Source organism: Schistocerca americana, chromosome 11 (genome assembly GCF_021461395.2).
Source record: "Schistocerca americana isolate TAMUIC-IGC-003095 chromosome 11, iqSchAmer2.1, whole genome shotgun sequence".
Lineage (NCBI taxonomy): Eukaryota > Metazoa > Arthropoda > Insecta > Orthoptera > Acrididae > Schistocerca > Schistocerca americana.
The window spans coordinates 179,480,654-179,508,060 of record NC_060129.1 but is presented as its reverse complement, the minus strand read 5'-3'; the positions used below and the strand labels follow the sequence as shown (position 1 = coordinate 179,508,060).

General features: G+C 40.2%; 1 non-coding gene across 1 annotated transcript; it reads right to left on the bottom strand.

Moving 5' to 3' along the window:
• Positions 1-21,285: 21,285 nt before the first annotated feature.
• Positions 21,286-21,360, bottom strand: Trnas-uga. The gene has a single exon. It is a non-coding gene; the product is annotated as a tRNA-Ser (tRNA).
• Between the last annotated feature and the right edge of the window lie 6,047 nt (positions 21,361-27,407).

Below are 27,407 nucleotides of genomic sequence, written 5' to 3'. Positions count from 1 at the left end.
AGTTAGAAGCAATCAGAGCCATTCCAGTTCCATCCACAAAAAGACAAGTCCGCAGTTTTCTGGGTCTTGTAAATTTTTACCGTCGTTTTCTGAATATGCAAATTCTTGTTACACCAAAACTTTGTTCTCTCACTGGAAAAAATACTATTTGGAACTGGGACGAACAAGCACAATTGGAATTCAATTCTTTGAAAGAAGCGTTACTTCACGCGCCAATCTTAGCTCATCCAGATCTGTCACAAGATTTCTGCCTTAGCACGGATTCTTCTAAAGTCGGTCTTGGTTCCCATTTATTTCAAGAAGCCATAGAAAATGACACTACCATTCAGAAAACCATTGCTTTTGCTAGCCGAGTGCTAACAAAATCTGAAAAAAATTATTCCGTTACTGAATTAGAAGCTTTAGCTATCGTTTGGGCATTTAACAAATTCCGTTTCTTTCTTTCTGGTAAGCACGTAAAAGTATACAGTGATCATCGTGCATTACAATTTCTTATGTCTTCAAAATTAAATCATGACAGGTTAAAACGTTGGGCATTGTTTCTGCAAGAATTCCGCTTCACAATAGTCTACATTCCCGGCAAGGAGAACATTGTTGCGGACGCACTGTCACGCGCACCGGCTGGGCTTGAGAAAAGTACCACAGAAGGCAACCTCGAGAAAAATTTCAGAATTCTTTACATTCAGAAAGTCGCCTTTGAAAACTTCATCACCACATCTTTAAAGGACATTGCTCATGAACAAGATAAAGATCCGATTTGGAAAGACATCAAGAGCAAATGGCATGAAAAGACACACACACAGATTCGGCATTATTATCTGGTTAGAAACAACATACTGTTCAAACGCTGCACTGTTGATGACAAGCTATGGGTACTTTGCATTCCTGACGATTTTGTTAATAAGCTTATTTGGTACATTCATTTCAGCTACGCACATTTTGGTCCACGAAAATGTTATCATATTCTTCGAACGACTTGTTATTTTAACAATATGGAAAAAAGAATTCGAAGAGTCTTGTCTATTTGTAAACTTTGTCAAAAGGCGAAACCATCTACTGTCTCACATCGTGCTCCATTGTTTCCTATTATTCCTTCTAAGTTAAAAGAATTTCCTGCTGTTGATCTCTTGGGACCGCTTGTCAGAACATCCAATGGATTTTCGTACGTTCTAGTCGCTGTTGAACTTACTTCAAAATTTGTTTCTTTCACTCCGTTACGTAAAGCCACTGGACGATCTGTATCCAACGCCTTTGTTAAAAATTTCTTACGTGAAGTTGGCCACGTTGCTGAAGTCATTTCAGATAACAGACCGCAATTTAGATCTGCTGTTTGGTCACGCACGCTTCGGAATCATAAAATCAAACCTGTTTTTATTTCATTGTACTCACCACATTGCAACCCGTCTGAACGGATTATGAAAGAAATCAATAAGCTTTGCAGACTTTATTGTCACAGAAAGCATCAGCATTGGGACAGATATCTACAATTATTTCAAAATGTGCTGAATGAAATGCCTCATGATTCCACTGCTTTACCACCTACTCTTGTACTGAAGAATGAAGAACCACCGAACAGAATCAGAGAGCTTGTTCCTTTCCCGAATACACGTAAACTTCGACACAAAGACATAATTGATTTGGCTCTTAAAAATATAAAATCTGCAGCAGACAAAAGGAGAGAACTACACGGTAAAGCAAATGCAAAGAAATTATATATTGGTCAGAAAGTTCTCATTAAAGCTCATTCATTGTCACATAAGAAGAAACACTTGAGTCACAAATTCTTTCTAGTTTACAATGGACCTTACAGAATCCGACGTATACCACATGATAATTGCGTTGAAGTTGAAACTCTGCGTACTAGGAAGAGTAAAGGTTTACACCACATTTCACATGTAAAACCGTTTATTGAAAGATAATCTGCTTTTTAACTTTGTCATTGCCATAAAACTTTTCACTTTACATTACTAGTATGCTTGTCAGACTTAGAATCTGTTAACATGCAACAATGTTTGAAGTTAAATATCCAGTCAAGAACCAAGAGAACTTGTTGAAACAGAAATGACGAATGCATTGTTATAGTGAACAGACGTCACAGTGTTATTGTGTGTGTACATTCTTGCTTGTTAGTTGCACGATTATGGAACGACTATAAGGCTTACATGCTTAGAACATTTACCAGTACTGCTAATGAGATTTTAATGCAACATTTTGGTTTACTTGAAAATATATTCTGGATTTAAAGTACTTTCAGTGAGATACCAGATGGCACAGTGGTTAGTTTATGTGACAGCTACACGGTTTTATCACGACGCTACTAATGAGTAACAATTTACAATGTTGCTTTTGCGGTGTATCTGTTTTATATCTGCACAGTTTTCTGTTTTATTCTGGAAAGTAAAACAGGTTTTAGTAGTAACTTTTGTGGTATAGCTACAATGAGACTGCCTTTTCCGTAGCACAACAATACGTTATAGCACAGTACTTTCCTCATCACGGCAACAAGTGTAATAACTAAGACATTTATACGCAAAGCATTTCACTTTTGTGTATTATGAGGTAAGTACATTGACTTCTGCAGAACTTAGCTTTCGGAGGACGATAACTACGACACTTCCACACAGATTATGTTGCAACAAGACGCACATTTAGCGCTACAGTACACATATTCGAGTGATTAATTTTGTACTTAAAACATTTATTTTTAAAGATTTTTGAATTACAAAGAAAGTTTTCCATGATACATTTCATTCCATTGCTGTAATCTGTAACACGGAGGGTATAATTACATTAATCCTCAGGGGAGTACACGCTTACTTTGTGTACCATGTCTGTGGCAACCACAAGGAACCCTAGCTAATATGGTATTTGCTTATACAACTTTACACATCGGTACCATATTTCTCTAACACACAAATTACACAGCTATCTGATTATTTGACAGAGAAACAAACATTCTTTTTACTACATCAGTGACAGATGTTTACGCAATTACACAGTTGGATAACTTCACACTTATGAAATTGTATTTTGTCTGTACTTTGTGAACTGCTCATATTTTTCGGAACCATTGTGATACTACGAGAGCTTTGAATGATGTATTTGGTATGAGATCATGATTTTTAAAGTACGTTTGAGGTAGATGACACTATTGAAATGAGCAGAGAATTTTTTTTAGGTTTTGAAATTATTGCAGAAAGCTACGACGTTTTTGAGATTTGACTGAGGTGTTATGATGTTATTATTACGACGACGATGTGTACTATGCTGTTGAGATATGTTTATGATCAATAAGATGATGCTACCGTATATGAGGAATAAGAAGTATGTTGGAAACCAAGAATCGTACTTTAAGAGTTATGAAATGTGCGTAAATGCGTGACTGTATCACAATGCTGACGAATATTTTATTTGGACACTTATATATATAGGATTTTCTTTCTACAGATTTGCAACGCTAATTCTTGACCTGTGAAATATTTTTATGTGAGACTGTCACTGTAGCGGAAACTGCTGTCGTAAATATTTCTGTAAGAAAGTTAAGTAACCACCTGCACGTGCGTCGTCGGCACACCGCTGTGTCAGACACCTGGAGAACAAGCCATTAGGGTGCGCCTTTCCGGAAGCACAGGTAGAAAAAAAAAGGGGAGGCCATTATCCTCGCTATTGACATTTCCTTGTTGAAAGCATACTGTGGAGCTCGTAATTTATGATATTTACTGAAATGCCTAATGAAATGACGAGAAATATTTTTACATCTGCACACCTGATTACGACAAGCGTCTTTCTACGAGAGTTGAGAGAATTTCTACTAACTTATGAAATGTCACATGACTATTGAATGATATTTGTATGCTTTGGTTTGCGTAATTGCTTATTTCATTTGATACCTGTTTTCCAGCTGTGTTACAGCATTAGTTTTATAAAATAAACTTAGATGCATTTGCTAATGTGAACACTTTCTGTCAACAGATCTATTAAATAATTACTTTATGATCCACATTCTTCGAAAGAGGAGCTCTTGGAAAGGAAAGAACAATAAGAAGGGACTAGTAACAGTGACTGCACACACAATTTTCTTTTCAAGTACTTGGTAATTTCTTTTGTTAAATAATTTGTGGTGCACCACTTTAATTACATAGACATTAAGATGTGATTCTACATTTCCCTTATCTGCATTGTTATCTTTAGTGTACTATTTTTTCTGCTTGAGCTATGTCATGTTTAGATATAAGCTGCTGTTTGCCAGGCATAGTGCTACTGAACCTTAATTTGTGTTACTCCGCTAAGCCAGATTTATTTTTTTGTTTGCTGCGCATTGCCTCATATTAGTTGTAATGTTGAATTGCTTGGTAATTTAGATTTACTGTAGCTTGCTTTGCGATTTTCCATTTTTTTATTGCTGTTTATATTAATTGTTTTAGGTGCTGCTGCATTGCCTCGTCCCTTAGTTTAGCATCTGAGCTCAGTAGATTTAAGTTAGCTTAAGAGGGGGTAGACTATATAAGAAACTGACTATGGAGAATAGGTAAAGAATGCATTGCGAAGTTATATGAAAAAGATTTGGGCCCAAATGAGTATTGTACAATCAGAAATAATTATTTTGAAAGAAATATGAACAGAATACAGAAAGCAGGCTTAGATAGGACTTTTCGGAATAATGATGAACAAAGGGAGATCTCCATGCAAAATACTGCAGTAAAACAAACCCTGTCCTTTCCCTTTTGTGTTATCCCACTCTGTGTTTGTGTACCCTTGTGTATTTGTTTTCTTCCTGTCTGTGTGTAGTTTCACATAATTTTTTCTTCTTTTAATATTAAGCTACATTCACTATGATGAGGAATACTGTTATCCTCGAATATAATTGGCATTAATAATATGTTATTTACTTTGTAAAGATGTTAGACATTATTAATTCTGTTCTGTTTAATGCTCATGTGTGAAGTTGATGTTTCAAAAGTTATTGTGATCTTTTATGTATGTACTCATGTCATAATTCCACTGATGTATATGTTTATTTCTATTCTGTTGTAAAGCCTGTACTACAAATGTTATCTGTATTGTTATGTTCTTTAATGATCTATTTTGTGCCTTTGTTATTGTATTCTTATGTTATAAAATTGTAATTGTCACCAGTTCATGATATTATTAACTTGTTAGTTACATTTCACTGCACACGTTTCTGTTGGTCATAGTATATGGACAATATGTGAGAAGTTGGGACTGTTAGTGTTTGCACGTGTGTTAATAATTCAGCAAGGGACTGGATAACAGCATTGTTGGTTCTAAGGACAGTTCCGAAAACTTTGTGAGTGCACAAGTGGTGGTTTATGGACTTGCTATATTATCCGCAAGACTCTTCAATGGTGATTGTGCACCTGCACAGTCACAACAGATGGCTGCTGGCTATCTCTACAAGGACTACAGTGGGTCTACATCTTTGATGATCCATCAATACCATTATTTCTACAAGGACTGCAGTGGGTCTGCACCTCTGGTGGCCCACCACTACCGTAATCTCTACCAGGACTACAGTGGGTCTGCTCTGTGATGACCTACCTACCAATACTCTTCAAAATTTCGACTGACTCTGCTGTGGGTTTGCTCTGTTGTGGCCCATTACCTGTATGCATGTCAAGAGTCAGCACTGTCTTTCCGTTGGAAGGACAACACTACTTCTTCAAGACTGCATGGAAATCCGCTACTTCTGTGTGCATTTTCTTTTACTGCTCAGACTTTGAGAAAAACACTGCAATTTTACTGTGACGAATGATGAGGACTGTCTTTATGGACTGTGAGAAAATTTCAGCTTTTGACCAACATTGTATCAATAAGTGTGTGCCTTTGATATCTTTGTTATTGTAATTATGAAATTTTTTTTCAAATCTGTATTGGCCACTGCCCAATCCAATTTGTAAAATTTTTTGTGGGGAGCATGGGGGCTATGTAAGTAGGCTGTTTAGGTTTTTTTATTGGTAACGCCACCTCTGTATGAAAATCACTGGCTGTGCTGTGTGCAGTCTGCGGCTGCTTTGCATTGTTGTAATACTCGCCATTGTAGTGTTGGGCAGCGGCAGCTGGATGTGAACAGCGCGTAGCATTGCGCAGTTGGAGGTGAGCCGCCAGCAGTGGTGGATGTGGGGAGAGAGATGGCGGAGTTTTGAAATTTGTCATGAACTGCTATATTTATATATGATGATATCAAGGTAAATACATTGTTTGTTCTCTATTAATATCTTTCATTTGCTAACTATCCCTATCAGTAGTTAGTGCCTTCCATAGTTTGAATCTTTTATTTAGCTGGCAGTAGTGGCGCTCGCTGTATTGCAGTAGCTTGAGTAGCGAAGATTTTTGTGAGGTAAGTGATTTGTGAAACGTATAGGTTAATGTTAGTCAGGGCCATTCTTTTGTAGGGAATTTTGAAAGTCAGATTGCGTTGCGCTAACAAAATATTGTGTGTCAGTTTAAGCACAGTCATGTATAATTGTTCAAAGGGGACGTTTCAACCAAAAATGTCAATTTTCGATTTATTTTTTATTTGTTAGTATAACCCATGGACAATAAGTTCCCAAAGTTTCAGTGTTGAAATCGCATCCGAAATGCCTGAAAATTAATTGAAACTGTGTCGCGGCCTCCCTGCCACGCCAAGCTCAGAGGGATAACAACCCCAAAAAATTCACAAGTAGAGGCTTCCAAATTGTATCCTGGATCTTGGCAAGCCCACTTACAGGTTTCTGGACGATCCTGTACTTCTCAGAAAGTGTGTTCATGGCAAAACCCAAAATCCAAATGAGTCTCTAAATTCGCTCATATGAAAACGATGCCCTAAAAACACTTTTGCATCTGCTACAGTTGTCAGAATTGCAACTTATGATGCAGTTATTATTAAGGATGAGAACGTCGGGAGGGTGACGGTATCAGAAAGAATGGGCTTCAAGATAGGAAATTTTACTCGACGTCCTGAGAAAAATAGATTTACAGCACGTCTCTGCAGCTGAAACGTCAGTTGAAGACCTGGTAGAGGAAAGAAGACAGACAAGACACCAGAAGAGAAGCCTTGAAGGGAAAGACGACCCAGAGTACAAATGTGGTGCCTTCTGAAGAAGTGACATAAGGAAAAAAGTTAGGTTGAACTTTAAATTGCGTTTCCTGAAAAGTTTATTTTTTAAAGTTTATGTACCGTTTCCTCAGATTCTATGACTGCTAGAATTATGAAATTTTGTACACATATTTCTGTAAACTTAATAAATGTTGTGTCAAGAAATTTTGAAATTCTGATTACAAGCTGAGATTTTGGGGCAAAGTGCTTGGAATTTTGCATGAATTTGAAATTATACTTGTGGAATTATACTTAAAAATTATGAAAATTCTCGTATTTGACCTATTCCAAAGACCTCATGAGAGAAGCATACAACATATAAAGAGATAAAAAAGAGTAATTTTTGTATCTCTTAAACACTTTCCGAGAAAAAGGTACATACATTATTTTTTGAAAATAAAACTTCAAATTTAATTGAAAAAAGTTGAATATATAGAATCAAAGGATTTTTATATGTAAGTGTGTTACTTTTATGTAAAGTGTGGTACAAAATTTCTTTGCCATATCTCCAAAACTGTGGATTTGGTGCATTTTTGAAATAGTGTGTGATTTTCATCAACGTCCCCCCTTAAGATGTTGCCCCAGCGTAAACGAACCTTTATAACCGTTAGCTGTGTGACCTTCACTGTTGTCTTCTGTTGCCTTACGGACTGGTATAAACGCATTTTCGGTGGCCTAACAGTTCTGTCATTCGCCCGTTATGGTCTCTGAAAGCTGCTTCCACTTACTTACGGTATCACCTTTCTTGGAACAATCACAACTTTCATCTTGAGAATATTAAACGCTTTAATGGCTTACAATACGACACGTTTGTAATTTCCTTACACAGTATGGCTGACGTCAGAGATCTTTAAATTCTCACGTCGTTGCAAGATGTACATTTCTTAGAACACTCATCTCGAGCATATTCAACGTTTTAATGGCGTATGATAAAACCCATGTTCTTAAATTCCTCACACAGTATCGCAGACACGAGAGCTCTTGAAATACATTGTTGCCGATGCTGCTGCCGTGTCTACAAGGCAGGAACACATGTCGTCGTACCAACAACACCTAACACCTAGGTAAGACTTAGCAAAGAACCCTTCCATCCTGCATGGTTAAACACATATCCAATGGAATTGGCAAACCCTACGGTTTCTGGCCTTTCAGATTTTTGCTCGAATGTTGTGTGCCTTTGCAGGCTCAGACAAACCTCAGATTGTTCATGATGTTACTATGTTGTTCTTGGTCTCACATATGCACCCAGTTTCTCTGTACAGAACTGGTCTGTAATGTAAGAATTGTTAAAGATTATCTCCTCTTCATTATTGCTTTAATTTTTGTAAATATTTTTAAGTTTATAACTATGCATTAACACGGGCGCCGACTTCCCAAAATTTCTGTGGGTGCATATCAATGACAGAATGTAGTATATGTTTTCTGGAAAGTTTCGATGGTCTTTTCTTTTTTTTCGATGGTTACCTTTCATTTGTAATCTTTTATGAACACTGCCTGTGTCATAAAGATCTGTGCTGTGATAAAGTAAAATATACCGGTACTATAAGCATACATTGAGACTGCCCTAGCTTAGTCGGTAAAACAGCTGACATAAAAGCAACAGAATTGAGAACGAACTCGGGTCCAGTTGTACTTGGATGAACCTGCAGACCCAGAATCCTAACTTACGCGATATGAGCCCGCAAAAATAAAAATCCTGACCCGCTAACATAAAACGTATAACCTATCATTAACTAACGCAGTTCTCATTACAGCAGGTAGGAATTTAATGGAGTGCATTGTAAAATCCCACGCAATATAAAGAAAGACATCATTCGTGTACTATATTTGAAGTATTAAAAATTAGTAATACCGATAAATGTTATTAAAAATTAAACACATCATAGTGACTGACAGTCAGTATTAATAAGCATAGGCCAACAGGTCTATCTTTTGTTTAATTGATTTGTACTTACAAAACCTCACTGTACTCACCTTGATCTCTAGTGAAATTGCACAACGCGGTGCACTTTCTGTGACGGAAGGTATTGATTATTTAACTGGTATCAACAGATCACTTTGGGTACTGTAGGTGCTGAGTTCACTAACTCTGTTTGGATCACATAATTTCACAGATAGTTCTTTATAAGTATGAGCTTCAAATATAAGCAGGTATAGTTTTGTACTTTTATCTTGAACGCTACAGAACACTTTGTCGTAATAAACCGAAGGAAATGTGTTTTTCCATCCTTCGTAGTATGACCTGCCTGACGGTTTCTCGACACTTCTCGCTGATATACTACAGGAACTGGCAGAAGACACATTCTAGCATTCCTTATTTTTTTGCTGAACTTGCTTTTCACCATTGTCGGTGTTAGTGATGATGACGACAAACTTACGACCAATTGATCCATAGCAACAAGGAAACTGTTCGAACTCGAAAGTATTCGTAGAAGCAATACGCAATGTTGTGTTTCAGCTTTCCACACGCGTCCAGTAATCACGCAACGTTTGAAAATTGCTGAAACTTTTGTTCGACGAAGAGCTTTTGCTCCACGCATCCCGTCGGTAGACCCTCTTCTTTGAACTAGCTATTAAAGCTGCAACACACCTTCAGTCTACAGTATAAGCTCCCGCTCCCTTCAAAGCCATTGTCTGAACAAACAAAACGATAACAATCCAGATTACAGGAAAACAATTTCACGGAAATCTTAAACCACACCAATATTACGTTAAAAAAAGATACTGAGGTAGCCGGTAACAATCGGCTTCCTCGTATCTCTGATCATTATTGCTCGATATTTTCAAGCAGATATTGTAACACATTGACTGTCACGTGAGTTAAATACGGTATAACTCACAGGAAGTGTTCTCTTTGGGCCGCGTGAAGTAAATACAACTCACGGACATTTTTCCATTTAAAGCTCCGTGGTGCAGTTGTAACTAGGGTGACCATATTTTCTTCGGACAAAAGTGGGACTTTAACACATTTTCTTGGCCAAAAAGTGGGACAATTTTTATTTCTCGTTAAATATCACTTTTAATGTTGACGTTTCTTCTTCCTCTGCAAATATAGCCTTCACTGATATTTGTGTGTGTGTGTGTGTGTGTACAAAACCAAACAACGAATGGAAAGACTGGAAAGAAGTACATTTCAAGTTTTCAGAAATTTACTTGTTAAGAAATGTAGCATTTATAACACGGAATGTAGAAAGACATACAGTAACAATCACTGCTAAAAAAGTTCCTAGTGAACACAAGGAATTTATGGTTTTGTGGATTCCACACTGCAATCATATTTCTTTGAAGATGAAATTTCATTCAACAACTCAGGTTTGCCTAATAGGTATGAACAGAAGTTAGTGCAACTCTATTTACTGAAGTTTAAACAGGTCAGTAAAATACACTTAACGCTCCTCACCGTAAATCTATTCCTCTCATCTGTCCACTGTGACGATAGTAAGATGAAAGCTCTTTCAACATTTGCATTGTGGGCAGGGAGTGCAAAGAAGTACTGCGCTATATTAAGCGATTCTCTGAACTGTTCATTACACTGGCAAGATCTGAAAAACCTACACCATTTTTCATGTGCCAACAACTGATTCCATTGTTCACTGTCTGTTTCCACATGTTGTTTTACAAATAACTGTATATGAACTATTTCATCAAATAAGAGGCTGTCATTTACTAGAATGCCCTTTTCATTTAGTCACATTAAAGTATTTTCAACTGCTGACCATTCTGATGATTCTGTGAGCATCATCCATGAGAATACAGAAAACTCAGCTATTCCCTGTAACCATGAGGATGAATAGTTTACTGAAGCATCATAAAATGTTGATACTGCTATGTCAAATTTCTTAACAGACTGGTCATCACAATCATTCAGCAGTTTTTTTACACTTAGTGGTACAAAATGGTCATGTTTCCTTGAATTTAGACTTGTAAAAGCTTTATTTAAGACTGCTAATACTTCACATATGGAATTATTCTGTTTCCCAATGCTCAGAATGGATTGTTGGAAAACACTCATTTGTGAATGTACAAAAACTAAATAACTTTCATTTATAGGATCACTGAAAAAACTCGTTAAGATTGCAGGGCGCTTTGAGTTAGACTGTGACAAAAAGTAAGATTTCAAAGGTTCATACATTTTCAAGATCCTTTCTATGGCTAGCAACAATGAAAGCCACCTTGTTTTGGAAAAGGAAAGTAAATTTTTGTAAGTGACACCAACAAATTCACAGAATTCAGTGAGTTCTGCAACATAAACAGAAAAAAATATGAAAATGGTTGTACAACTTCATGACAATGCAGTCAATGTCAACAGGTAAAACATCACAAGCACTTTGAAGTACATTATGAATAACATGTGCTGGACAACCTATGCCAACAATGTAAGAATTTTTTAATTTTTCTTTCAGATGTGTGAAAACATTATTACCCTCTTTCTTCATTAACCCCCCAAAATTACAGTTAGTATTGTCTGCACCAAATGCAACACACTTTGAAATGATACTGAATGACTGTATAACATGAGAAAGATAATTGGAAATTGTTTCGGACTTTTCGTTCTGCAATTCATCAAGATCAAGCAATTTCGTCTCCAGTGCAGACTATCACAGGAAAAATTTTCTGATGCCCATGGTTGCTAGCATCAGTAGATATTGAAAAGTATTTTGCACTGTTTACAGCAGCTATTACCTGTTTCTGGGAATGCGGAGCTATAACATTGTTGATAATTGCTTCACACTTTGTTCTTCCACACGAAACATTTTCTGCAACCTTAAAATCAGGAAACATTTTTTTGTTAAGTTGAACAGTGCAGTCATTAGAACGATAGCTTTGGTGGTTTTTAACAACATCGAATGACAGGGTTCCTTCTGTTGCAGCTACGTTTTTCTGTTCCTGTGTATTTGAAGTTACAAAATATCTCGTCATTTTTTGCGAGGAACCTGCCGATCGAAGATTCTTCCTGTGTTTCCCTGATTCCGTATGATGCTTGAGATGTGCAGCACCACCATGAGACACGGATGCAGCACAGTTACATACGTTATATTCTGCTGAACATTCATTGTCTGTAGCAGTGAAGCAAGGAAATTTCCTCTGAAGCTCTTCCGAAAACTCTGATTTTCGTTTCGGCATCGCCACGACGTGCTAGCGCTTCACGAAACTGAAACTGAGTGCTGACAACAATGGCAAGCAAAAGCAAAGAAAATAAGAGTAGTCAACAATTATAGTGCTTAAGCTGTACATTATCAGGGGGTACCAACGTACGGAATGTCAGTTTAATTGATAGTTTATAACATCGACACTCAAATATTTCAACCACTTTGTAAATGTCTGAAAACAATCCTTGAAAATCGGGACAAATTGCTTGTTTTAAAAAAAAAGTCGGGACAAATTTTTGAGCCTCAAAAAACGGGACAATTCCGATTAATCGGGACGTATGGTCACCCTAGTTGTAACTCACAGGAGTGTGCTCTGACTCGGTGTTATAGTATGTTATGGCCCCAGTAACAAATCATGTTGGTGGCCTACGGTTTCCAAGAGCTCAAGAGTAGTCCTTGACATTTGAATTCGTGAGTTATATATAACTCACATGGCTCAGTCGTATTGGACTTTTCTTCTTTTTATTATTTATTTTAAAATATCACTAAAACAGTAGTGTGATGTTACAAAATAGAAGTGATGTTGCTATTCAATGGAAAGTTGGAAATTGAGATTTAACTAACTGTTTTATCAATCACAATTGGCGTAAGAATCATGGATTGACCATTGTCATAAAATATTGCATTATGAGATGTGAATAGTTTTTACTTGCGGTTTCACGTGGCTTGAGGCAGTCACAACTAGCGTGCTATTGATTAAGAAGTTGCGTTATCGTCTTTCTAATTACTTCATGATCGTAGATACGATCATACCCGGTTGTGAAGTTATTGTTATGACAAAAAAAATTTCCTAAGGGACCAGAAAGTTCTTAAGGGCGCAAAAACAACTGTAACATCACACAAAAGAGAAATTCAATATTAAAGCTGATGCAAGAAGACGATAAAACAGTTTTCTTTTTATCAATGTAACACGCACATTGGACTGCTGATCTTGGAGTCTGTAATATTAGCAAAATGCATAATTAAAATGAAAATAATACTGAGGAGATAACAGAAATGAGCACTGCTAAATGATTCAGTATTCCCAGAACAAATATTTATTATAACTAAAACATATATCGTACCTTAAGCTTAATACTACAATGACGGTAGATTTTTATGTCCATATCATGTCCATTGAGCGCTCTTTTATATAGCCATTGTCCTCTTGAGTCGCTCGTGCTTCGTCACGGTAAGTTACAACAGTTCTTCTTCCTACACTTCACTCAAAACTTAGACGGAACACGTTTTTATTTATTTAGTAAAAATAATTAGATCAGACCGCTACAAATCTGCGTCCGTCTTACTCGAGAAAAACAGTAAAAGTCTTTTTAGCGCTCGAGGCTTCATTTGTTCTCCAGCGAACAAAATAGTGAAGGATCGCATATACATCCGTACTTTTCTGTTTATATTGCCGCCCAAAGACGACGAATTACATTATCTAGAAAATTCCACCGTCGCCATGCGACGCCTTATTATATATTAATCATTCTTTATAAACAAGTATTTGCCTTCTGGCTGAATTTGCTGTTTTAATTAAGCCAAAAATAGCGAATATCACATTGCCTCCCATGAGGAGAGAGGGAATGCCGAAGGATTACCTCGATCCTCATGTCCTCATGAGATATTCGTGATTTTTGGTGTGACATTTACATAACGTTACTGGCGTACAAAGTACATAAATTGAAATCACATTTTTAAACATATATCAGATATTTATCATTTTTCAAAATAAAGTTTTTCATTCTTTGTTCATCAGTCACTTCATTCCATAATACCAAGACTAACATTTATGTGCATTTTTAAGTTTGGTCCATATTTGCTTATAACAATAAGTGAACGTTCATTTCGCTCTTCAGGGGATAGAATTCAGAAATTACTTTCTCTTGAGCTTAACAACTAATACATGAGTACAGTGAGTGCTTATTTTCACTAAACTAGAGTGGACAATGTTCGAGCATCTGTTGACTCATTGTGGTTCAATTACAGTTTAATAACGTAGCACTACACTTCGTGATGCTTTCACTTTCTGTGTTAGCTGTCTACGGCGTTCATCATGCAGTACATCTGTCCTTTCCGCTGTGGTGCCAGGAATTCAAGTGGCTTCCCGGGTTTTTATTTACAATATGAAACAGAAGAAGTGGAAAATTATTAGTATAACTTACAACCTATTGGATACATTTGTTAAGGATCGGGACTGGTCTGGAGTTTAGTGTCTTCCTATAGTGCACATTCATTTTCTTTGTCCATCAAGAGACAGGGTTATAATTCATTCTAGCAGTGTTCAGGAGTGCCGGTATTAATGGCTTTAAGGCCTGAGTAATCTATCAATCTACTTCTCACTCATCTTAACTTCAACTCAAGAAAATTGCTTAATTTACGTATGAAAATGTAGTCACACAAGTGTACAAATGTCTTTCCTCCAGTATGTACGATGGAAGTCATGGCGGTTAGCAGTTTAAAGTTTGGATTGTTTCGTCACCCACACGTCAGCCACTCACAGCGGCTGCACAGTGTTGCGTGAGCTCCAATACTCAGTATCCGTTCGCGCTAAGGCTGTAACAGAGCTGCTGGTCGTAGATTGCTCCTTTTTTTTGTGAACTTCGTATCACACGAGTGCATCGATACAAACACCTCGCGCGCGTTTTCCATCGGAGGAGCTGGACACTGACGCTGCCTCCATACTTCTCTGTCAGGACGTATGGTCACCCTAGTTGTAACTCACAGGAGTGTGCTCTGACTCGGTGTTATAGTATGTTATGGCCCCAGTAACAAATCATGTTGGTGGCCTACGGTTTCCAAGAGCTCAAGAGTAGTCCTTGACATTTGAATTCGTGAGTTATATATAACTCACATGGCTCAGTCGTATTGGACTTTTCTTCTTTTTATTATTTATTTTAAAATATCACTAAAACAGTAGATTGCAAATCACATACAGTTTCATTTACATTCTTCAACTCTAATTGCAACAACCATGAAACTGAAAAATTTGGGTCATTACATTTTGTTTCTCTAACAAAGAAAATGTGATTCACAAGTCTTATATTTCCATGTAGTTTGTTTGCATTTCTTGACAGCTTGCTCTCGTCCAAATTCATTCATTATTTTTTCGTAGCACACTGTACACCTACGTGTGGCTGCTCCCATGTACAAATTACATGTACAAATTATTTTGTCGAGTGGTGTATTCTAAAATTTCATCAGTTAAAAAATATTTGAAGAAATCGTATTGTTTCTTGCTTTTAAGAGTTAGTGCAACAGAAGCATTTACACCAGAACTGGAATGAATAAATGTAAAGTTTTTCATATTTTTATACGTAACTGGCCCCCAGACAATCTCATTAGAATTCGATCTGTGTGTGTCATCTTCATCTTCAGAACTTTCTGATATTACACTTACTTCAATTGAACCTGAATCAACTGCAGTAGTTGTGGCGCTAACACGGTTAGAGGTGCTTTGTTGCCTGGCTTTTACAGCTGTGAAGTCTGGTTCTTTGACTGAATGTACACCTAAAATTCTTCTTCCTACCTTCACTGATGTGACTTCATCATCAGAACTTCCGGTTTCGCATCTGGTCTCCTCTAGTAAAAATTCGTCTGAGCTATCACCAAATAAAGACACAGCATCTCCATCAATTATGTCCATAACTTAATGTAAAATGTGCTGTACATGCCTTTTTTCATCTGAATCTCCATCACTTATGTCCATAACTTAATGTAAAAGGTGCTGTACATGCCTTTTTTCATCTTCATAACTTCTATGAGACATTTTCTTCTGCCAAAATATCACTTTGTTACGGAGCAAACAACACTGAATAAAGACTGTAGCAACAATACAGGAAGGCAATAATGGAACTGTACACAAATAGTGCTGTGGAATGAAAAACTGACAGGAGTACAAACCTAAAATTATTAGTGACATAGCAAATAACACACCTGGTACCTTTACTCTGGAGCCGTGTGAATCATATGTAACTCACACAAAAAAATTTAAAAAAAGGTACTAAAATGCTACATTCTCACTTTAATTGTTCTTAACAAATTTACTTGGAGCAGACTGAAGCAGGATGTTGAAAAAAAGTAAATGGCCCCAAGAGGTCGGTAACCCAACTATACCATGGCAGTCAGTGTGTTAAAACCGTTATTGGCGAGTGGAGTGTGTGAATTGTACGGAAACATGAAAGCAAGCTGAAAAGACGGGATTCCATTCACAGTGTTGAGCGACTGTTATACTGTGGAGTGCCTTTGATATGGCCAGAGAAAGGCAAGTAACGGGTGAAAGTGTTGCTTGTTTGCTTTTGCACAAAGACATCTAAAACCAACAGATATGTTTTAGAAGTCAGAAATTTTAACTTCCATTACTTAAAAGCTCATCACTTTTTCATAAGGGCAAGTGGGAAATGTTTATTTTGTTTTGTTTTTATCAAGATTATGTACGTGGGTGCTCGAGGTAGTCGGCAGGTCTGTGCATTAACCTCTTTGGCGCAACGACATTTGATTCTAACAAGCTATTGCACCTGACACCTCATGCCCATTGAACCCCCCTCCCTCCCGTCCCGATTTTGATGCATGTTCGTCCGCACCCTCTGATATCTTGGCGTTTTATCCTTTACATCTACAGTGTGTTCGGAAATACCCGTTACAAACTTCTAGGATTTATACAGGGGAGTGAGTATATAATATTTTGAATAGCAACTCATCCAACGATGCTATAGAACGTCGAAGTTAAACACACCAGCGCCTGTAAATGTATGTATCTACACTCATGCTCATAAAGTAAGGATAGTTCTGATACACGGTGAAACAACGCTCTGGTGGGCGGTTTGCGGGTTTAAATCACCTCGGGGTCTGACCGTGCGGTGCATTTGACCTGCGGTCGTCGCACGGTGGCGCTGGCAGCAGTCCACAAATGCAGAGGTGTGTCGGTGCTGTCAGAGTACGGTGCAGCGAGTAAGTGTGCAGACGTTTTCAGACGTGCTAATGGTGACTGTGTGTTGAAAATGGGTCAACAAACGCATATTGATGTCGTTATGAGAGGTAGAATACTAGGGCGACTGGAGGCTGGTCAAACAGCAGGTCGTAGCATGGGCCCTCCGTGTGCCACAAAGTGTGATCTCGAGATTACGGCAAGGATTCCAGCAGACAGGAAACGTGTCCAGGCGCTACAGTGCGGGACGTCCACAGAGTACAACACCACAAGAGGACCGATATCTCACCATCAGTGCCCGCAGACGAACACGGAGTACTGCAGGTAGCCTCGCTCGGGACCTTACCGCAGCCACTGGAACAGTTGTCTCCAGACACACAGTCTACAGACGACTGAACAGACACTGTTTATTCTCCCAGAGACCTGCAAGGTGCGTTCCACTGACCCCTGGTCACAGGAGAGCCCGTAAAGCCTGGTTTCAGGAACACAGTACATGGTCATTGGAACAGTGGTCCCAGGTTATGTTCATGGACGAGTCCAGGTATAGTCTGAACAGTGATTCTCGCCGGGAACCAGATGCCAACCCCTTAATGTCCTTGAAAGGACCTGTATGGAGGTCGTGGTTTGATGGTGTGGGGTGGGATTGTGATTGGTGCATGTACACCCCTGCATGTCTTTGACAGAGGAACTGTAACAAGTCAGGTGTATCGGGACATCATTTTCAGGGGTGCAGTGGGTCCCACCTTCCTCTTGATGAATGATAACACACATCCCCACGGAGCTGCCATCGTGGAGGAGTACCTTGAAACAGAAGATATCAGGCGAATGGAGTGGCCTGCCTGTTCTCCAGACCTAAACCCCATCGAGCACGTCTGGGATGCTCTCGGTCGACGTATCGCTGCACGTCTTCAAACTCCTACGACACTTCAGGAGCTCCGACAGGCACTGGTGCAAGAATGGGAGGCTATACCCCAGCAGCTGCTCGACCACCTGATCCACAGTATGCCAACTCATTGTGCAGCTTGTGTACGTGTGCATGGTGGTTATATCCCATATTGATGTTGAGGAACATGCGCAGGAAACATTGGCGTTTTGTAGCACATGTGTTTCGGGACGGTTTTCTCAACTTATCACCAACACCCTGGACTTACAGATGTGTGTGGTGTGTGATCCCTATGTGCCTATGCTATTAGCGCCAGTTTTGTGTAGTGCCACGTTGTATGGCACCACATTCTGAAATTATCCTTAATTTATGAGGATGAGTGTAAATGGTGATTCCGTGGTGACGTTACGTACTTCCAAGGATGATGGAGAAGTATATAGGATGTAAGGATCCATGTAACGTAAATAAAGGAATCGTAAGTTACAAGCGAAAATCGTTCTGATATCTATGACAGTAGAATACATGTACCGGTACTGTTGCTTTCAGAGGTGGTAGTATGGACAAAAACAAGGAAAAAATGTGTAGTAAACATGGGCTCTAAAATGTATACCTGGGGAGCTATGAGCACTTATTCGTGTTCGCTAGCGTGAAACAAATCTCTTCTATTGAACAAGTGCTCATAGCACATAATGTATGCGTCTTAGAGCCCATGTTTCTATGGGACATTTTATCTTTTTCTTTCTTTCTGCTCCATACAACCAATTGTGAAAGTTGCATAAACTGCGTTCTTATCAGCAACAGGTACATGTATTCCACTGCTAGAGGCATCAGAAAGCTTTTCACTTATCACTCCCGAGTCGTTCGTTTCCAGTACAGAGAGGTTACCTCAAATTGATACGTTTATCCTTATCCATCATCCTATAAAGTTAGCAACATCATCACGGAATCACCCTGTATATACATACATTTAAAGACGGCGGCGCCCATAACTTTGACGCTCTGTAGTGTCTTTGGATGGCGTTTCCGGATATGGGTTCCTGTTCAGAATATCATGTGCTCATTCTCCTCTACAAAATCTAGAAGTGTGTAAAAGGGAATTTCCGAACACCTGTATATGTGATGTCTTACTTAGACTATGTGCTCAAAAGTATCCGAGCACCCCCAAAAACATACGTTTTTGATATTAGATGCATTGTGCTGCCACCTACTGCCAGGTACTCCATATCAGCGACCTCAGAAGTGAATAGACATCGTGAGAGAGCAGAATGGGGTGCTCCACGCAGCTCATGGACTTGGAACCTGGTCAGGTGATTGGGTGTCACTTGTGTCGTACGTCTGTACGCGAGATTTTCACACTCCTAAACATCGCTAGGTCCACTCTTTCCGATGTGATAGTTAAGTGGAAACGCGAAGAGACACGTACAGCACAAAAGCATACAAGCCGACCTCGTCTGTTGACTGACAGAGACCACCGACAGTTGAAGAGGTTCGTAATGTGTAATAGGCGGACATCTGTCCAGACCATCATACAGGTATTCCAAACTGCATCAGGACCCACTCCAAGTACTGTGACAGTTAGGCGGGAGGTGAGAAAACTTGGATTTCATGGTCGAGCGGCTGCTCCTAAGCCACACATCACGCCGGTAAATGCCAAACAACGCCTCGCTTCGTGTAAGGAGCGTAAACAAGGACGGCTCAACAGTGGAAAAACGTTGTGTGGAGTGACGAATCACGGTACGCAATGTGGCGATCCAATGGAAGGGTGTGGCTATGGCGAATGCCCGGTGAACGTCATCTGCCAGCGTGTGTAGTGGCGACAGTAAAATTCGGAGGCTTTGGTGTCGTGGTGTGGTCGTGTTTTTCATGGAGGGGGCTTGCACCCCTTGCTGTTTTGCGTGGCACTATCACAGCACAGGCCTACATTGATGTTTTAAGCACCTTCTTGCTTCCCACTGTTGAAGAGCACTTCGGGGATGCCGATTGTATCTTTCAACACGATCGAACACCTGCTCATAATGCACGGCCTGTGGTGGAGTGGTTACACGACAATTAAATTCCTGTAATGGACTGACCTGCATAGAGTCCTGACCTGAATCCTAGAGAACACCTTTGGGATGTTTTGGAATGCCGACTTCGTGCCAGGCCTCACCGACCGTCATTGATACCTCTCCTCGGTGCAGCACTCCATGAAGAATGGGCTGCCATTGCCCAAGAAACCTTCCAGCACCTGACTGAACGTAAGCCTGCGAGAGTGGAAGCAACATCAAGGCTAATGGTGGGCCAACACCATACTGAATTCCGTCATTACCGATGGAGGGCGCCACGAACTTGTAAGTCATTTTCAGCCAGGTGTCCGGATACTATTGATCACATAGTGTATCAAATCGACTGTGGCTGATCCGTCTGTTCTTTAGTTATAGGCTTAAAATGTCAGCATTCTCTTAACGACGTTTGTAAATGTGTGCACAATAGAACAGTTTTAGATAGTGATTGTTTTGTAAATTTTGTCGGAAGCTGGATCCATAGATATTGTAAAAAGGGAAGCATGTGCGCGTATGCGAGTATGTTCCACATCTCCTCCTAAACCGCACGTACCGCTTTCTGTCAGGCAACAATCGCTGTGAGGGTTAGGACCATCTGCCTATAACAGTTCAAGAGACATGACGTTGTATGCCATGAGATGCGTGAAGAACTGTCGCATCATGCATGACGTTTAAGTATATTGCTTCTCTACTACTATTCTTGTTGGCAAAAAATTTCGCAGACATTATCCACATATACCGATAAAACCCCTACGAAAGTATACCATGGTACCACAAACAGTTCAGCAGATATAACGTCATAAACATTGAGATGCGTGGAAAAATGCTGGACATTTGCCTTGTTGCGGTCCATACTAGCACCTCCGAAAGTTGCCTACTTTACAATGTTAACAACAACAGCACCAGTACACGCATTCCGCTGTCAGAGGTATCGGAACGTTTGTCACTTATAACTTTCGACTCGTTCGTTCTCGGTAATGAGTCTGTATATACATTCATTTACAGGGGCCAGCGCCTATAACCTCGACGCTCTGTAGCGTCGTTGGACGACGTTTCCGGACATGGGTTGTGTAAAACCTGACCTACGAAGACGTCTCCACAACCTCTAGAAATGTGTAACATGAATTATGAAACGCCCTGAATGAGGTTTTCACTCTGCAGCGGAATGTGCGCTGATATGAAACTTCCTGGTAGATCAAAACTGTGTGCCGGACCGAGACTCGAACTCGGGACCTTTGCCTTTCACGGGCAAGTGCTCTACCAACTGAGCTACCCAAGCACGACTCACGCCCCGTCCTCACAGCTTTACTTCTGCCAGTATCTCGTCTCCTACCTTCCAAACTTTACAGAAGCTGTCCTGCGAACCTGCAGAACTAGCACTCCTGAAAGAAAGGATACTGCGGAGACATGGCTTAGCCAAGGCTGGGGGATGTTTCCAGAATGAGATTTTCTGTCTGTAGCGGAGTGTGCGCTGATATGAAACTTCCTGGCAGATCAAAACTGCGAGGACGGGGCGTGAGTCGTGCTTGGGTAGCTCAGTTGGTAGAGCACTTGCCCACGAAAGGCAAAGGTCCCGAGTTCGAGTCTCGGTCCGGCACAGAGTTTTGATCTGCCAGGAAGTTTCATGAAACACCCTGTAGACAAATAATCTGGTGGACAAGGCAGGCAGCAATCTGCGACTGTTTGCTGATGATGCAGTGGTGTACGGGAAGATGCCGTTGTTGAGTTACTGTTGGGTGATACATGACGAACTTGACTAAATTTCTAGTTGATTTGATGTCTGGAAACGTGCTCTAGAGAAATACTTAAATGCAGATGTATAGGGAAAACAATCATGCAATGAAACTTCCTGGCGGATTAAAACTGTGTGGCGGACCGAGACTCGAACTCGGGACCTTTGCCTCTCGCGGGCAAGTGCTCTACCGACTGAGCTACCCAAGCACGACTCACGACCCATCCTCACAGCTTTAATTCCGCCAGTAGAGCACTTGCCCGCGAGAGGCAAAGGTCCCGAGTTCGAGTCTCGGTCCGGCACACAGTTTTAATCTGCCAGGAAGTTTCATATCAGCGCACACTCCGCTGCAGAGTGAAAATGTCATTCTGCAATCATGCAATGTTCGAATACGGCATTAGTAATGAGCTGCTCGACCCAATCACGCTGGTTAAATATGAAACGAAAAGAGTGCGTCAGAACTGTAGGAGAGAGGGAGAATGGTCGACTTCCGTTTATTGGGAGAATTTCGGGAAAATGTAGTGCATTTGCTGCGTATAGAACGCAAGTGCGACATGTTCTTGAGTACTGCTCGAGTTTTTGGGCCTGCACCAGGTCGGATTAAAGGAAGATATCGAAGTAAGTCAGAAGCAGACTGCTAGATTTCTTACCCACAGGTTGAATCAACAGTCGATTATTATGGAGATGATTCTCAAACTCGGATGACAATCCATGGAGGCAAGTCAATGTTCGGCGAAACGCTATAGAGAAAAATCTTGGGAACTGGCGGTTGCGGCCGACTGCTGAACTATTCTACTGCCGCCAACGTGCGTAAGAAATGCGAAGACAAGGTAGGATAAATCAGAGCTCGTACGGAATCCGATAGACAGTCGTTTTTCCCTCGCTCTATTTGCGAGTGGAACAGAAAAGGGAATGACTAGTAGTGGTATAGGGTACCCTCCGCCATGCACCGTACCGAGGCTTGCGGAGTATGTATGTACATGTAGACCCATAAATGTTAAAACATCAATCATACAAAACCCAATTTGCGCTTTTTCTCACATGACATCATCGAAGCCATGTACCAGCCTCATGAGGAGGCTGCACTATTTCTTGTCTTTCGAACACAATTTGACTCACGAAGAGAACACCGGGAATGCCATGACCCGAATCCCCAGAAACTTCGCGCTCAATGGAAAAGCAGTCAAAATAAGGGAACATGTGACTCAGCTTACCTGTAGATAACTGACGAAATGACGGTGAAAATTTTAGAGGTACACTATGTGATCAAAAGTATCCGGACACGCCCAAAAACATACGTTTTTTTCATATTAGATGCGTTGTGCTGCCACCTGCTACCAGATACTCAATATCAGCGACCTCAGTAGTCATTAGACATCGTGAGAGAGCAGAATGGGGCGCCCCGCAGATCTCACGGACTTGGAATGTGGTCAGGTGATTGGGTGTCACTTGTGTCATACGTCTGTACGCGAGGTTTCCACACTCCTAAACCTCCCTAGCTCCACTGTTCCTGATGTGATAGTGAAGTGGGAACGTGAAGGGACACGTACAGCACAAAAGCGTACAGGCCGACATCGTCTGTTGACTGACAGAGACTGCCGACAATTGAAGAGGGTCGTAATGCGTAATAGGCAGACATCTATCCAGACCATGACACAGGAATTCCAAACTGCATCAGGATCCACTGCAAGTACTATGACAGTTAGGCGGGAGGTGAGAAAACTTGGATTTCATGGTCGAGCGGCTGCTCATAAGCCATACAACACGCCGGTAAATGCCAAACGACGCCTCGCTTGGTGTAAGGACCGTAAACAGTGGACGATTGAACAGTGGAAAAACGTTGTGTGGAGTGACGAATCACGGTACACAATGTGACGGTCCGATGGCAGGGTGTGGGTGCCAGTGAACGTCATCTGCCAGCATGTGTAGCACCAGTAGTAAAATTCGGAGGCGGTGGTGTCATGGTGTAGTCGTGTTTTTCATGGAGGGAGCTTGCACCCCTTGTTGTTTTGCGTGGCACTATCACAGCATAGGCCTACATTGATGTTATAAGCACCTTCTTGCTTCCAACTGTTGAAGAGCAATTCGGGGATGGAGATTGCAACTTTCAACACCATCGAGCACCTGTTCATAATGCACGGCCTTTGGCGGAGTGGTTACCGGACAATAACATCCCTGTAGAGGACTGGCCTGCGCAGAGTCCTAACCTGAATCCTACAGAATACCTTTGGGGTGTTTTGGAACACCGACTTCGTGCCAGGCCTCTCCGACTGACATCGATACCTCTCCTCAGTGCAGCTTCCCCAAGAAACCTTCCACCACCTGACTCAGCGTAAGCCTGCGAGAGTGGAAGCTGTCATGAAGGCTAAGGGTGGGCCAACACCGTATTGAATTCCGTCATTACCGATGGAGGGCGAAGTCATTTTCAGCCAGGTGTCGGGATACTTTTGATCACATAGTGTATTTTCAGGCACTTTACGCCCGTTTTAGCGAGTAAATAGTTCAATCGAAGCAGTGGCACAGTGGCTAGCGTCGAGGTTTCACAGTTTTGCTCCAGTTATTAACCATTGTTATTTTATTTATTTTTGTTTTTCATTTTGTTACCCATGTCTGTAAATGATTACTACACGAATGTTTTCCAATGTATACCGAAACAACGTTGTCCTAATTCGTCTGTTAATTGTGTGTGTGGTGGACGAATATTTTTAAAAAATGTAAAAGTTATTTGGAATCGTACGCCGGGTGCCGCGAAATTATTGCCAGTGCATGAAATAAACCGCAATGTTTACAACGTTTCTTTCTCGAGAGAGAACCATACGAAGAAATGTGGCTGTGGCAAACCTGCCTTCACGCGATGTTGGGAACTTCTATGTTTAGCATTTTTCTATATTCGGTATCATGCAAGGGAACGCATCAAATTTTTCTGAAGAATAAAGATAAGAATAAAATGTACGAATTACGAACTAATATAGGAAAGAAATATAAGAATATGAGAGTTCTCATATAGTAATCTCTGAAGATAACATACACATATATTATACAATTAATGTTGCACTTATTGTGAAATCCAGTTACAATTCTACTGTTACGAAAACGCCCTTGCATCGCCTAACTTGATAAGAAACATTCGTGTGGTAACCTTCTACAGACATGGATAGATAAATGAAAATAATTTTAAAAAAATAAATAAAAGTAATAATCTCGTTTCGAACACGGGACGCAAAAGAGAAGCAACGACGCTATACTCCATTCATCATAAAAATAAACCTGATGTAAACAAACACAAAGTCGGTGATTGGTCAGAAGCCGTAGCACACGTACACTGGTGTTGTTACGCTCTGGGAAGTAGATCCTACTTGTGTATTAGATATCTCATTCCTAACTTACGTCACATGAAACTTTAAGGTATTCTAATGTATTAACAGCCATCAACGTCTTTGTTAATGACGCGTTAGCTACGTAGTATTTATTTCAAAAATCGTGTACTGTCACAGTCTCTGTACTATTGTGCTGTGATTGTCGCGCTGTTACCAACACGCAGTACAAAAACAGCTGAGGCTGCTTCCTGCTCCGTAGTGAATCACGCGTGTGGGATACGCTGAGGCTGCTTTCTACGGTTAGAAAGTGCAGAGAAATAAGTTGTTCTCAATATTTTTCATAAATTTACAGAATAAAAATCGGCTTTGAAGTTTTCTGAGGTTAATACAGTCGGCATACTAATAAACCATGTTTGTATAGCGGAATCGATAGTGTAGTAGCATGATAATGTGGTGCAGTTCGTGGGTCGCTGGTTCAAGTCTGACCTTGGTCACCTGCGCTTTTTTTTTGTTAAATTTGAAATACTTAAATCTTGTAACAGTAAAATTAATCATCATTTTTTATGAGTAATGCACGTCTTCTTGTTTCTGATTACATATTGCACGGAAAATTCCCTTTTTCATTTCAAATATAAATTCTTAGTTATCGATATTTTATGAAAGATTGTTAATAAAGGTTACTTTAATTAAGAAAACATAACAATTTGATTCTGGGGAGAAAAATGAAAAACCAGATACTATGTGTTTGGACTATGTCCATTTTTTTGTTTTTTGTTTTGTTTGTTTGGCCTTTGAGTGTGTACTCAATTTAGCCATCGGCAACACATAGTGACAATGTACACATAATTGAATAAACAAACACAGAAATGCATATTTACAAGAATAAAAAGCTTAACTGTTACAGTTGTGTACATAATGTTTTATAAATTGAATTGAATTTAACTGGAAAATAATTAAAAGTGTCTTGGCTTACAATTCACACCAATTCTGAAATATCTTCACCAGCAAGACATATTTATAATTCATGTACACCATTAAAACCTACAGAATGTAACCAGTACTCTTGATGAAGTTAACTGTCACTTTATATAGACGAACGTCTTTAGTACACAAAAGAGAAGAAGCTGATTGAGGAAGATGGTAGCCCATACTCAGCAATGTCTTCAGAAAGACCAACCGTTCATGGTCAAATTTGGGGCACATAAATAAGATGTGGTTGACATCAGCTTCCCACTCAGGATCACACTCACATGCTGGTGAACTGTAAACGTTGATCCGATGTAGACGTTGTGGGAAAGAGGCACGATTGAAGCGGAGTCTTATGATGGTAGAAATCGTGGATCGGTCCAGATGTGTCCTCACGAATCACAGCTGTGAAGGAATCGGAGGTTGTAGCACTGCGTAATAACCGCCTTTTGTGTGTTGAGAAACGGTCCACATTTCCTGCCATTGTTGTCTTGTGTGATCCTTGACTTCACGTAAGTAGTCTGTATAAGGAAGGTGCTGATCCAGGACGGTGGATAACGTTGCCGCTTGTTTGGCTAATGCATAGAGGATACCAGAGTGGGAAGGTACCCACAACAAATGGATTGTCCGGCCCGTGCGTGTGCTGCGAATATATTCAGATATCACATCCAAGATATAACTGTTGGTTGTTTTGTTCCATCGACTGTACTGAATGTTTTTAAGAACGCTTTGCGAGTCACATACTATCAATATCTTGGGGAAGGAAGTGCTAGAGACAAATTTAAGTGCTCCCAAAACTGCCACTGTCACCGCCGTAGTCCACCTTTTTATATCACAGATGTAGCCTCACACGAACCAGAGCTGTAAGTGTCGTAGGAACATGAAATACAATCTTTCCACAGCATCGAACACACCATATAAATGCTGCATTTTTACATTTGCCACCGTACCATTCCAACATGAAACCAAGGGTACTCATCTGGAGCCAAGTTAAGGGATTTGTAACGAGAAATAACAAAACTGTTAAGCTGACTGGAGTACCGGTAGTAACGCACGCAGTTTTCCACATGCCACTACCGAACGCTGGCGGGTTATAGAACAACACGTCTTAAAATAAGAGAAGAAGATGCGCTACCTGGGTGGCTTCGTGGATTCTACTGTCGATCAGTTCGTTATCAACGAAGTCGATGATAGTTCCAGGACCGAAATGCATTTCTCTGATTCAGAAAAAGAAAGAGCTAAGCGATTACCGGACGACCGACTGTAACTAATACCTTCAGTGGCTTCAGTATTCAACAATACGGCGAAATCC